The 13,127-nt window shown below is 44.3% G+C and overlaps 1 long non-coding RNA gene across 2 annotated transcripts; it reads left to right on the forward strand.

The window, feature by feature from the left end:
• The first annotated feature begins 2,196 nt into the window (after positions 1–2,196).
• Positions 2,197–10,271, forward strand: LOC148223447 (uncharacterized). 2 transcript variants are annotated; one of them, XR_015804269.1, is made up of 3 exons: positions 2,197–2,435; positions 6,023–7,783; positions 8,703–10,271. It is a non-coding gene; the product is annotated as an uncharacterized LOC148223447 (long non-coding RNA). The 2 variants fall into 2 exon arrangements; XR_015804268.1 differs by having other exon boundaries at positions 8,844–10,271.
• Positions 10,272–13,127: the final 2,856 nt, after the last annotated feature.

The following is a 13,127-nucleotide window of genomic DNA, read 5'->3' on the forward strand; positions in this document are numbered from 1 at the left end:
ATCAGTCTGTGGGTCAATGCACAGCTGCAAATCAGATTCTGATGGGCCATTCCTTCACCTGGTGCAAGGTGGCATCACCCCATGAATACAGTGAGACTACACCACTCCATGGCAGCTGAAGAAGCGTGGCTGCCTGCTGCAGATTTCCCCCTGGATGTCATTTTGGCTGCTGAGCACTCCCTCCCTCTTCAGCTGTGGCACACATGCTGTGGGATGTGTGGAGCAGGAACTGCAGAGAGGACAGGCTGTGCTGTGGCCATGTGTGCAGTGCTGGCAGCAAAGGGGGACACAGCTCTTCCCCAGGGATGTGCCCACTGCTCTATCCCAAGGATGTGCACACTTCCCTTCCCCAGGGATGTGCACTGTGCATCCCAGCAGCTCAGCACATGAGGGCTGCTTTGATGTACGAGCCCTTTTCCTGGGGATACAAGCCACATGCAGGAAGGGGTGGCCCTGTTCCTCTCCCCTGCCTGCCAAACCACAACAGAGAAGTTGACCATTAAATTAAAAGTTTAAAATTAGACTCTTCCTTTAAAACAGATGTATCCACCTAATATTTCAGCACCAACTACAGGCATCTCAGTTTTGTACAGCTCCTGAAGATCATAGCATCACCAACGTGAGGAAGGGGGATTGGTTTCCCTGAGCTAAGGGCTGTGCTCTGCTGGGACACAGCTGGCTTCACACCACCCTGGAAACTTCCTGGTCTGTGCCAGTTAAAGAGGTATCAGTGGGGCAGTGGGGAGGTGTATCCAATTCCAATGGCTGTAAATCAGAAATCCTGGGCATTGAATTCCACCAGCCACATCCTCTCTGCCCAGCTCTGAAAAGCAGGATTGATGGGCATGAACAACAGCATGTGGTGTGGGCAGAGAAGCCTGATAGCAAGGGGGACTCTCTGTGATCATCCAGAGTTGGTTCCCAAGCTGGCTTTTTCCACCTTATTTTACAAATAATGCTGTCACCTTTTCAAGAACTAGGAAATTTGGCACAGGGACAATAAAATTTCCTGCATTTGACCAGGAAGCGTGGGTAAAACTGAAATGTGCAGTTTTGTCGTCATCACATATGTTTGACAGAGCCTTCTCATGAAGACTTTGACAGAATCTAGGATAAATTTTCTTCTTGTTGCCAGATGGAGGGACCCCTAAGTATGGACATTTTGGCTCAATTCCATTTTGCAAAAATCTTATGCAAGGATCAGTTTGTACTCCTCTACAGACCAAAAAATAATTAGAGAAGGTCTGTAGCTGTCTCATAAACATCCTTACACCTGCCCCTTTTCATTTTTTTGTTTGAATTTTTTAATTTGCAAGAGCAAAATACACTCCCTAAGTCTGGAATTTGTGGAACTTGGCATCTCAGCAGCCTCACTGCAGCACCCAGGTCCAGCTGCCTTTGCAAGGAGGGAAGGGTCCACACAAAATCACAGGGAACATGAGACAGGGCTGAGGAATCCCAGTTGAACCATCCTGCAGGTATAGGAGTGGCAGTGAGGAGAGAGGCTTGTTATCTGTGTGAAATTCCTGGGCAACTTACAGCAATGGAAGTTCAAAGAAAAGTACATTATTTGAGAAAGCTTTGAAAATATTCATTGAAAACTACAAAAAATTGCTACTCAAATTCCAGGCCTTTTCCTTGTTAATTGAAATGCTAAATGAGTTTCTGCCTGTCCTGGTTTTTCCACCATTTTACCTATTAGCAGAAAAACATTATCCTCCATGGAATAAGCTTCAAGACATCCACAACCAAAGAAGAGCTGAAACTTCAGGATTTATTTCATAAATATTAATATTTACATACCTAATATATTCCTTCTTTCCTTTGCAAAGTATATACTCAGGTGTCTCAAAACACAAACACTCTGCAGTAGAAAATCACTGAGGTTTTCTTTTCATATAAAATTGGTATTGGATTGCACTGTCTTTTCTGTGGGGTAGAAAGCTCCGAGCTCCCACCAAGTCCAGATGAAACCTCTAAGAACCAGCTGTTCCCCTAAGAACACCATAAACCAGCCCACAGAATGGGTCTGTGGTGGGGTGAGCTGGCACAGAGGAGTGCAAGGACTGCAAGGTAACGGCTGGAAATGTGCTCCCATTCAAGATGCTGAAATAAAAATGTCCCCTATAAAGGTGTGTCTCATTCTCAGCACCCCTCCTTCCCACCTGCTGTGCACCAAAGAGGCTGAGGCTTGAGTTCTTGGGAGGTGCTGCCTAGAAGGCTCTATGGTTTACTCATCCAGTGCTTGGGTAGCTGAATATTCACAGCTGGTTTGGTGGAGTGTCAGAGGCTGAGGATACAGGGGAAGGCGTGTTCAGCCACTCCCCGAAGGATGCTGGCTCTCACCTGGCCAGGGCTGGGAGGATTTCCTCCTTATGACACTGCAGTACACCTGGGTGGAATAGCAGGATGCTCTGAAAAAGCAGGAAACCAAGGTGAGTGTTTTAATTTCTCTTGCAAACCAGGTCTCTGCCTCTGCTGGCTTCCCAAGTGTGGCTGAGGATGATGCAGAGGAGGAACAGACGCTGCAGTCACAGGTGTGTGCTTACAGCAAGGACACTTCAAGGGGGTTTTCTACTGGTGTTTATCCCTGCTCTCAGCCTGCTCTGTAAACACTTGTATGGCAGGATGCTGCCCTAAATTGCCTTTGGCCCGTGTCTGCTGCCTCTCAGTTGCTGGTCTTGAGGGTGGCTGTGAGCATAGGCTGGACTGTAAGCCCAGGCTCCATTCCAGGGGTGTAAACACGAGTGAGCACAGGCTCAGCCAGGCTGCTCCAGAGCTTCGCTGGAGCAGTGTCTGCAGTCGGTCTCATGGAAAAGAAACTGCGCCATCATGTCTCATCTCATCTCAGGGGAAATGCAGAGCAATCAAGCCATTTAAGAATATATTTCAAGCTCTTCATAGCAGGTGTTAGACACCGTTCTCCGGCTGCTGACAGGAAATGTGTGTGCAATTCTCCTAGGTATCACGCTCAGAATACACTTCTTAAGGGCTTGCTGCTTAAAAAATTCGGCAAAGTGTAAATGGCTCTCATAAAATCAGATAGTAAATTGTCTTATCTGTTTGTCCTGAAAGTGCTCAGCCAGCTGAGTCTTTCCTGAACATCAGAGCCAGCCAGCCAACACATCACAAGGCCACTGGGAACAGACAATTCCAGGCTAGGAGCTCACATTGGGAAATCTTTCTAAGGAGAAAACTGAGTTCAAAGTTCCATCAGCTGAGAAAAAAAAAATTAAAAGAGGAAATCAGCATTTCTACTGAGGATGTGTAAAAGCATTTCTCACGCCTTCCCTTGCCGTCCTGGCCATGGGAATGAGCAATCAGCACAACATAAACCAGCAGGTTGTGATGTATCCTCATGGGGGAAAGAAACTTCCCTGCACATCAACACTCGAGCACCGCCTTCTGCTACTCACCACAGGGCGAAGAAAAAAATTCTGGAAAGAAAACTCAGCTAGACTTAGAGAGGATTTTAAAGCCTCTTTCCCTCCTGTTGCCAGAATAAAGGTAATTGCATAACAAAGGGAATGACAGGGGAGGTGTGCGGTGGGAGAAGTTTTTGGCACCATGAGCTGTCCAGCTCTGCTCACTCACAATTCCTTCCCCAGAGCTGCCACCCTGGTCGGGAATGTCCCTGTGAATGAACGGGAGCTGTCAGTGCCATCCGGGGATGGAGATGCTGCCCCTGGAAGGCAGAGGGAGGGCATGGAGAAGGGGCAGGAGCATCTGTTGGGGCCCGGCACATATGGAGCTTTTATTCCTCCTTGTGGAGGCACGAGCCTTTTCCTCACCTTCTGCCACCTCCTATTGTCCACAGGGGCTGCGAGCGGCTCTGGGGACAGCTGCTGCCTCTGAGCTGCCTCCCTGGGGGATGCCACAAAGGACTCTGTCCCTCAACCACTTCCCTCATCAATCAGGCAGCCGCAGTGAGCCAGGAGGGGTGATGGACACGCTGGGTCTGGTTACCAGGGGACAGGGAAGCTGAAACCTATTTTTGTTTCTGGGGAAGAAAAAAAAAAATCTGGTGGGCTGCACACCTTCTGTGAAAGGGAAAACCACCTTCCCTTTGAATATATGTGAATTCGGAATATGGATATTTAAAGACGTGGAGGAAAAAAGTAGTCATCCAGAGCTAATTATACAGCTGTTGAAAAGCCCAGTAAATATGTTACTCAGGGATATATAATACCTTTGATGTAGTTGTAATCCGACTGAAGTTATTATAGGTTTTCACAGCTGCAAAGCGATCCAGCTTAGGAAGGCTTTTTTTTTTTTTTTTTTTTTTTGGTAATTTGCAGAAGCAGAAAAGAAATTCTGCTGCCAAAGCAAAATGAAGATCCTCATATAAACACAGTAACACAGCCTAAGAAAAATTATACTGATACTGAGGAGTATTAACCTGTCCCAAAGCCTGAAAGAGTTTACTGGATAATAAATGACATCAGTGACTCCAAAAGGGCTGGGTTTCAGACAAGCTCTTCTTAGAGACAATTAAAGCTTTAAATAAAAGTGTGACTTTGTGGTGAGAATCCTCTATTCCCTTCAAACTAACAATAAGTAAAAGCTGTAAATGCTCTGAAAAAAAATATGTACTGAGGCATGAAATACAGGAAGGCCACTAGTAAACCTCCAACAAGTTCATTTAAATTGATCATGGATGCCATAATATCAGGAGGCTTTGTAAATGGATGGGTTAAAAGCTGGAACTTTATTGCTGTTTTCATTCCCCAGGGCCCTGTGGTAAAACAAGTCTCCACGAGAGATCTCTAGGCACTGGATGAATTATTCACTCAGTTATGGGTCATTAAATGAGGCTGAGCGCGGGCCGATGTCCATTATTACACATTATTACACATTATTACATTGTGGTGTATGAAAAAGGACTTACTTCGTGAAGACTGGCATGGGCATCTTCTCAGGATGCCTGGTCCCTTCTGCCACAGCTTCTTCTGAGCCCCTTTGGCAGAGCAGAGGGGTTGTGAGGCAGCAGTGCAGCTGCACAGAACAGGATAAAAGAGGTTTGAGGTTAAAACCACAGGTAAAGGAGAGGAAACGTTAAAGCATATTCAGATGCTAATTGCAGAGATGGCTGTGTTAGTTTTAAGCTGTTATTGTCCTGCAGCAGCATTTTGTCACCTTTCTGCACTTCCCCAGGCAATGTGGCCCTCCCATGAGCATCTCCTGTCCCAGACACCTGTGACTGCTGACTGCCTTCCCTACACCTGCATAACCCATTTCCAGAGCTGGCCCTTCTTTATTTCATTTTAAATAAATCTGTCCACAGTTTTGCTGACTTTTAGTAACCTCTTGGTGATTTCTAAACCAAATTCAAAATAGACTAAAGTAAACTTTTTCCGATTATGAAGTTTTCCCATGCAACACTTTACCCTCTGTTGATAAAACTGGGGCAGCCTCTCTGCAGTGTCCAAAAGAGCTGAAATACAGTTTTACCCTTGGACTCACTTTCTCCTTGAGGAAAAAAAAAAAAAAAAAAAAAAACACGCTTTTTTTTTTTTTCTCTGAGGTCAGGAAAGGATTGAAGCTGTTCTTATCGAAGTCGTCCATGTTTCTGGTGAGGGACAGGATTGTGGGGAGGACATGCCACTCTTGGGGGCTGGAAAATGAGCACATCTCTCATAATCCAGCACTATCTTGTATGATCAGAGGCAGATATGTAAACATGTCCTTGTTTGAACACAGTCTCTATGGGAATGATTTAGCCAAACTTTCAATTTAAAACAGGGCAAAAATTTCAGTTAAAGCTTCTGTGGCCTTTATAATCAAAAACAAAGGCTAGATTTTTGTTGACCTAAATGTTTTGGTAGTTACCCTGATAGCTTCATGTTGGTTTAGTTGAAAAATGCCCTTACCAGTGTTAATTGACATTTTCTAAATGAGATATGATAGCTTTTTGTTTGAAATGATTTTCTGCTTAGAAATTCAAAAGAAAAACATTTCACATATCCTCAAAAACAAACCAAAAAGGTGATGAGTCCTAACGGCTTTCCTCCCACTCTTTCAGAGCTGTCAGAAAAGCAACATGAAGAAATTGGGGAAAAAAAGAAAAAAGAAAAAGGTTATTATCATGGCCACATTTCTTGCTGCTTACTCAAGCAAAATTCCCAGCAGTTCAAATCCCAAGACCCCCTTTCACTTTCCAGTCAGACAAAGAGTCATCCACTGAAGTTAATGAGAAAGAATCCGAGGTATGAGTGAAAACTGAGAAAGGACTCCAGGACTTGTCTTAATGACTTAAAAAGACCATACCCTGAGTAAGAAGGTATTTGTAATGAAATGTAAGCCCAAGACGCAGCAGAGGCAATTCAGCCTGCTATATTGCTTTTCTTAGGATTGCTTTTTATTAATGTTATTGTTGAGCTCGACGTACACAACCAGTCTCGAGGGGTGAGGAGGCAAGAGCTGCTCTCTAATGTGGTTTTTCATTTCTGAGCCCTCGGTTCAAGCCCTTCAGGACACTAATTATCCCAAGCTGTTATTGTCTGACAGCTGTCGATGGCCTCTGCAGAATGAGGTGGTGGTGGCAGCCATGCTCCCAGTGGGCATTTGTCTGCATCCTGAAAACCCTGCAGCAGATTGCCTGAGATTTCTGTTGGCAGTCCAATCTTTTATGGAAAGGAACTTGTCTTCTCACTCCTGGCAGGAACTGCTGCTCTTCACATCAAAAAGGAAAGGATGGGTGGCAGAAGAGCATGTCCTCCCAGTGCTGATGGTGCTGTTGGATCCCTAGAAGCACACACTGATGCTGCAGGACACCAGCAGTGACCTTCAGGCTCCAGAGATGTCACCTGAACACCTTCAGGTGTGCAGGCTGAGGGAGGAAGATCAGCTCAGTAGTTAGCACACTACCAGCAGTGGGCAGCTCTTGACCCATTACGGACACAACCATGCCCTGAGGGCCCTCGTGTAGGACTTGAACCCATTTAGGCTGCTGTGATCCAATTAGTGCATGGTCAGGTCACAGCTCAGCTCAACATGCCGGCAATGGACTTACATTTCTTCTCTGCTCCATTCTACCAGGCAAAAGAAGCATCTTCTTTCCTGCAATGGATTAGGGAACCACGTTCTTACAGACAAACACCAGCTTCAGTGGGAATGGGGCTGTAAGCAGCGCTGCCTTGCAGCCTCAGTGCCAAAAAAATTCCCAATATATCACTTCTCATACTTCACAATTTGCTAGGAATAGATCCACCAGACTTTCCTACATCAAATCTGGACAGCTCTGCGGGCGTGTATGTGAGTGTAGATGGCTCCTGCTTCAGTTTAGCAGCAGCACAGGGACATAGAGAACTCCTGGAAAAAACTGACACCAGCAGCAACTATAGAGGGACTAAAACCTTCAGGCAGCACCCAGAAAGAGAATATTCAATCGGTTTTGGTGTAGCAGAACTAACAAGACCCAGTTTTCGTTGGGTTTGTGTCTTCTGCCCTCACACAGTGACAACTTCTTCCTCATGGTCCCCATCCTCAGCAATTCCGAGCTGCCATGAACTCTGTGGCCAGGTGACTGCTGCCCTCCAAGTGCATGCTAGGAGCTGGCACCTCCTGTCTTTATGTGGGGTTATAATTCAGAGGGCTCTCCTCCAACAGCTGCCAATTTTCACTCAACTTCTAAGATTTCAGCTATCTTTGAAATTTCAGGTGAGGTGTCTTTTCCTGACTCACTGTCCTCATGAGATTGAGAATGAGAGATTTCACAAAGCAAGAGAGGACAGGCATTAAGGTAAATCCTGCAGGCTGATGCTTGGAGCATTCATCCAGACAGGTGAGTCTCAGTTCTGTTCCTTGCCTTGGGCATGTTTTCCATAGCTCCTCCTAGTTTTGCTATGCAAACACTGGAGTTGCACCATCCACAAGAGGTGCCCCAGCAGGCACAGTGGGGTTTGATCCCCTTTCCAGCACGGTGAAACAGCTGGAAATTAGAGCTGGGATTAGGAATTAATGTGGTTAATATCCTTTTCCTAATGGCCCATCATTAGGACATGAGCCTCCCTCAGAAGGGAAGTGTGAAGATGAGTCTCAATGGATCATCCAGGCACTAAAACAATGTAGAGCACATGCAGATAAATGGCATAAAATCAAGCAAGGTGAAATGAGTAATAATAAGTCAGTTACTGCCTCCTCTTTCTGTAACACCTCTCCCACTTCATTAGATAGAATTTCACTCCTCTGAATATGATAAACTGGGCAAAAATTCCTGGCATAACTCAGTCATCCCACTGGCTTTGATGAATAACTGAAGGAAAACTAATTTGCTCCTTTTCTAGAACTTGAGCTGGAGGACTAAAATTCAAGAAAGGGGGCAAAAATGTTGCGTAATATAGCAAGATTTATGTACATGTCTTAAGTAGATAATTCAGGCTGAATGATGTTTAAAAGGCTATTATAGACTTGCTCCCAGCAATGAAATAGCCTGTACTGCTATGAAATGTCTGCCCAGGGCACTTCAGTGATTTTGGTATTCTCTTTCTAGACTAGCCAGGGGAAATAGCTGAAATGTCTGATAATGGAACCTTCTCTTTTTTATGCTGCTGGAACAGCTCTGTGCTGTTAGCATGAGGCTGCTGGAGATGACTGAAACATGTATTTTTAAACATGTAATTGTTTTAAAAGTATCAGCTCATCTCCAGGCTGAGATATGGAGATATTTCCATTAAGCTAATTGGTTACTGGGTATTTCTCAGGCCCACACTGAACTGGATGTGATGGGTGAAGTCCCTCTCCCAGGGACTCTCAGTCTGCCCATTTGTAGCAAGCAGAAGTGATCGAAATTTCTTCTTCCCAGTCTGAAAATGCTGATTCAAGAAAACAAACTCTTTTGGCAGAAACTCATGGCTTGTGAGAGACCTGTTGGGAAATGCCTTGGAGCTGCAACAAAGGCACTGCTCTTGCACAGAGACACAAAAAAGAGAGAGATGGAGCCATGGACTGCCTGGCCACAGCACCCAGTGTCACACGATGGAGAGGGCATTTTCTATTTCCTTCTGGCCAGCTAGTTCTGTGTGAAGGAGGAGACATCACCAAAAACCAAAATCATGTTGCAGCACACCGATCTGTCACAAACTTAGCATGCATTTTATTTCTTCATTGGAAGAGAAAATACTGAAGATGCAAGAAAGTCCCATGGCACGGGAACATCATTTTCCACTCAGCTTGGATAAAGGGCTTTTAAAAGCCAGTGCTGTTCTTGTCAGACATGGGCACTGAAACAAGCATAAGATGTTCATTATTAACACCCTGAAGTCCAAAAACTCCAGAGACATGGCAGAGAAGTTCTTGTCAGATATAAAAAGCAGGATAGCATTCAGCCATAGCCAAAGGAAACTTCATAAATTGAAACACTGGCATATAAAATGTACAGTGCAGGTGTTATTTAGAGACACCATTTTTAAAGGCCCTGTAAAAGCTCTGGCACAATTTACTTACACGCAAAAAGTGGCATATCCAATTTTCCCACTCCAGCTTTAGCACTTGGATTTTGTATAGATAACATTTGGATAAGAAAAACTGCAAGAGAAACTTCAAGCTTGCCTTATAATATCCGGAGTGTGGAAGGGACATACATAGAACTTCTCTACCATTTTTTCCACTTTCCTGATTGAGCCCACGCCTTGAAAAGAAAAATAACTGGGGTGGGCCAGCTAGGCTAAAGAACAGCTGTGTTTAACTGTTGGCTTTGGTCTCTTGCTCCATTTCCTTGCACATTTTTAAAAGCAATACCTGTGTTTAGTCTAATGGAAAGCGTCTGTCTGAAGGTGCTCACTGCTCCTATGAACATTTTCACAGACACAGTGCTCAGCCCCATCTGGCTGGGTTACTGATGATGCCATTTCTCACAGCAGTGACCAAAACACTGCTTTTGAGCAGAGTTTTTTTCATATCTCCTCGTTCAGTTTAAGGAAATGCAAAGTAGTAAATAGCAAATCTGCTGCCCCAACTGTGCCAGAAAATTATTTCCAGGTTGAAAGATTGTATGGAAGGGAAGGCTTTTTGCCCTGACCTGGGAAATTGTCATCTGAAGGTAGGTGCAGTGAGGAGTTAAGGCCACAAGCCAAGAACATTCAGCTTTTTTAAAGGACTTTATAGACAGAGGACCTGGAGCAGAAGACTGAATTTGCACAGACTGGTATGGGTCAAGAAGAGAAAAGAGTAAGCAGCAGCAAGAAGATAGGACTGTAAAACTTCAAGGACACTGTCAAAAAGTGAGCTTTCTCTTTCTCTATCACCAAGAAATAAAATACTCTGTAGTCTTCCCTTGGCCCCTCATTGCTTTGTTTTTGTTTCAATAAATAACTTCTAGTGAAGGTAGATGACTTTTATGCATCTTTCCTTCAATTCCTCTCCAAAGGCACGGACTGCTGACTCTGTCTAGGCTCAGATGCTTTCACAATGTAGTTTCACACACTTGAGCCTTTATTTTGAAACTTGGGAGCTCCCAGTCTGACTGGAGCTGCCAGGTTGCCCTGGCTGGACTACTGGGCACCAGGCTGCTGGCACAGCTCGAGGGCTGGATGATGCAAAATCCTCTTTTCCCTGTGATGCAGAGCAGGGAATTGGCAGGAGCAAGTGGACAACTGTTTATGGAGACTAAGAGCACCTTAATAAAATGTTCAAAAAGATGTGCAGAAAGCAGTGAATTGCTGCCTGATCCTTAATTTCTTTCAGTGTCCATCCACCAAGTTGGACACCAGCGCCGAGCCCGGGGGCACTGCAGCAAGGCTGCAGGCTGGAAACTGGGATGTGCCTCTTGAAAAGTTAACTCCTTCCAGGACATTTCAAAATAAACAGCCAGCACTTTCCAAGGCTGTCTGCCAGCTCTGAAAAGCACATAGCAAACAAGCCCAGGCAGGGGCATTCAGGGGAGCAGGAGAAACAGTGACAAAACAGCACCTGCAACCACAGGCATCACACTGGAACCTACAGAGAAATCAGCAAAATGGTGCAAAAGGATCTTCTAGATCTTACTACAGGTCAAATTCTGCAAACCAGGCCACAACTAAACAATGCAAACCTCTGAAGGGGATTTTTTTCCCTGATTAAATGGCCATTTTTCTCCTGTGATTGCCCCAGGGGTATTAGTAAATTCTGCATTGGCAAAAGATTCAACAGACTTTTAAAAAGGAAAAATGGGAGTTCAGTACTTGTCAAGCCCACCTGAGGCTGGAATGTTTGAGATGCCTTTTTCTTCCTATACATATTTTCACCATTCTTCTATATTTTAAAACTCTTGAGTGATGTTTGAACACTCAGATTTGCTTCAAGTAAATTGCTTGTACTGTCTGTTCCCTATTCTCACCATATGTACTCTGTAAAGGTTTCTCCAATTTCTTTCAGTCTTGATTTCTGTCCTTTTAGCCTTAAAAAATACAAAATACAACTCCCCACGCTGTTATTCTAGAGAAATTTTCAACTGTTTTTCTAAAATGTGTTCATCTCTCCATCTACCAAGTTACCTCGTTTTTAGTGCAGAAATCATCCTCCATTAATATTGCATTAAAACACTGCTTCTCTACATCAAGGGCCAAACTCTGCTCTCAGAAGTGCACACACAACGTTGCTGAAAGGAATGGCAGTTCCACACAGGAATCCAACAGCAACATCTGGCCCCAGATGTTTTATTTATTTGTAATTTAACATTGCATGATACAATATTCATAATTTTGCTGCTTTCCATTTCAATGACTGTTATTTGTATGACTTTAAGAGGCTGCCTGAATGCGTTTTTAGTGCTCAAACAAGAAGAAATGAGTACACCAAAGCCAATCTGCACGTATTTTTTGAGGTTCAGGAATGTTCCTGATGAACTACACTCATCTCAGCAGTGAGAGATGCTGAACCACCACAGTTCCAGGGGGAATCAATCGTGAAAACACATATAGGGTCTATAGGAGAGCTGGTTTTCAATAACCAAGGGAGCTTGCAATCAAGGACATGTCCATAAGTTTTAGGAGAGGCAGCTGGCAGAGAGCACATGGCAAACTTGTGGCACACATGGATGAGAGGGCAGGTCTCAGTGCAGCATCCTTCCCTCTATGAGTCCATGTCCCTCTTACCCCATCGTGGGCATCAGGCTGAAGATGAAGACACAAAGTTCTGACATTGGAGCTGAGTGCATGATTTAGCCTTTCAGAGCTGGGAGAGTTCATAGAATCCCTAAAAACCAAGTAAAGCTGCCATCATTACTTGATTTTGCTCATTTATTAGGTTTAAGGTTTTCTTTCCTCATGTTCAGTTAAACTGGAGCCTTGATGCTTGTCCTGGTTTTGGCTGGGAAAGAGCTAATTTTCACCCTACTAGTTGGTACTGTGTGTTGTTTTGGATTTAGTGTGAGAAAAATATTGATAACACACTGACATTTTAGCTATTGCTAGGTGGTGCTTACCCTGAGTCAAAGGCTTTTCAGCTAAAAGTGGAGGGGCACAGGAAGATGGGAGGGGACACAGCCAGGACAGATGACCCCAGCTGACCAGAGAGATATTCCATATCATATGAGGTCATGCTCAGCACATAAACTATGGGGAAACCTGTCTGGAGGCCACTGGTCAGGAACTGGCTGGGCATTGATCAATGAGTGGTGAGCAATTTTGCATATCCAGTTCCTTTATCATTATTATTACTGTCATTATTATTATTATTTTCTTCCTTTTCTGTCCCATTATCTACACCCAGGAATCACTTTTACTTGTCACTTTTGCTCTCATAATTCTCTCTCCCATCCCAGTACAGGGCTGGGGGAGAGCAAGTGTCTGTGTTGGGCTTCGTTGCTGACTGGCATTAAACCACGACACCTGTAAAGTTAATCCTGCCCATAAAACAGAAATCATTGTTAATATTTGCAAATCTCGTCACTGGAATGGAAATGGTGACCTGTGGGACCGTCCCACTTTTCAAGCAATTGAAGCATTAAGACATAATTTATGCACTTGAGAAGAAATTTCCATATCACAGAGGTTGCTTGGTTCCCTGTTATGACTTATGAAGGGTGTAAGTAGCAAATGAAGCCACAGCGATCTGGATTGCGTAAGAACTTGTTTTGACATGTAGAGTGCATCTTATTTATGGTGATAGCCCAAATGTACTGATTTAATGCAACTGAACGTTATGACAGG

Source organism: Sturnus vulgaris, chromosome 6 (assembly GCF_052056855.1).
Source record: "Sturnus vulgaris isolate bStuVul1 chromosome 6, bStuVul1.hap1, whole genome shotgun sequence".
Classification (NCBI taxonomy): domain Eukaryota; kingdom Metazoa; phylum Chordata; class Aves; order Passeriformes; family Sturnidae; genus Sturnus; species Sturnus vulgaris.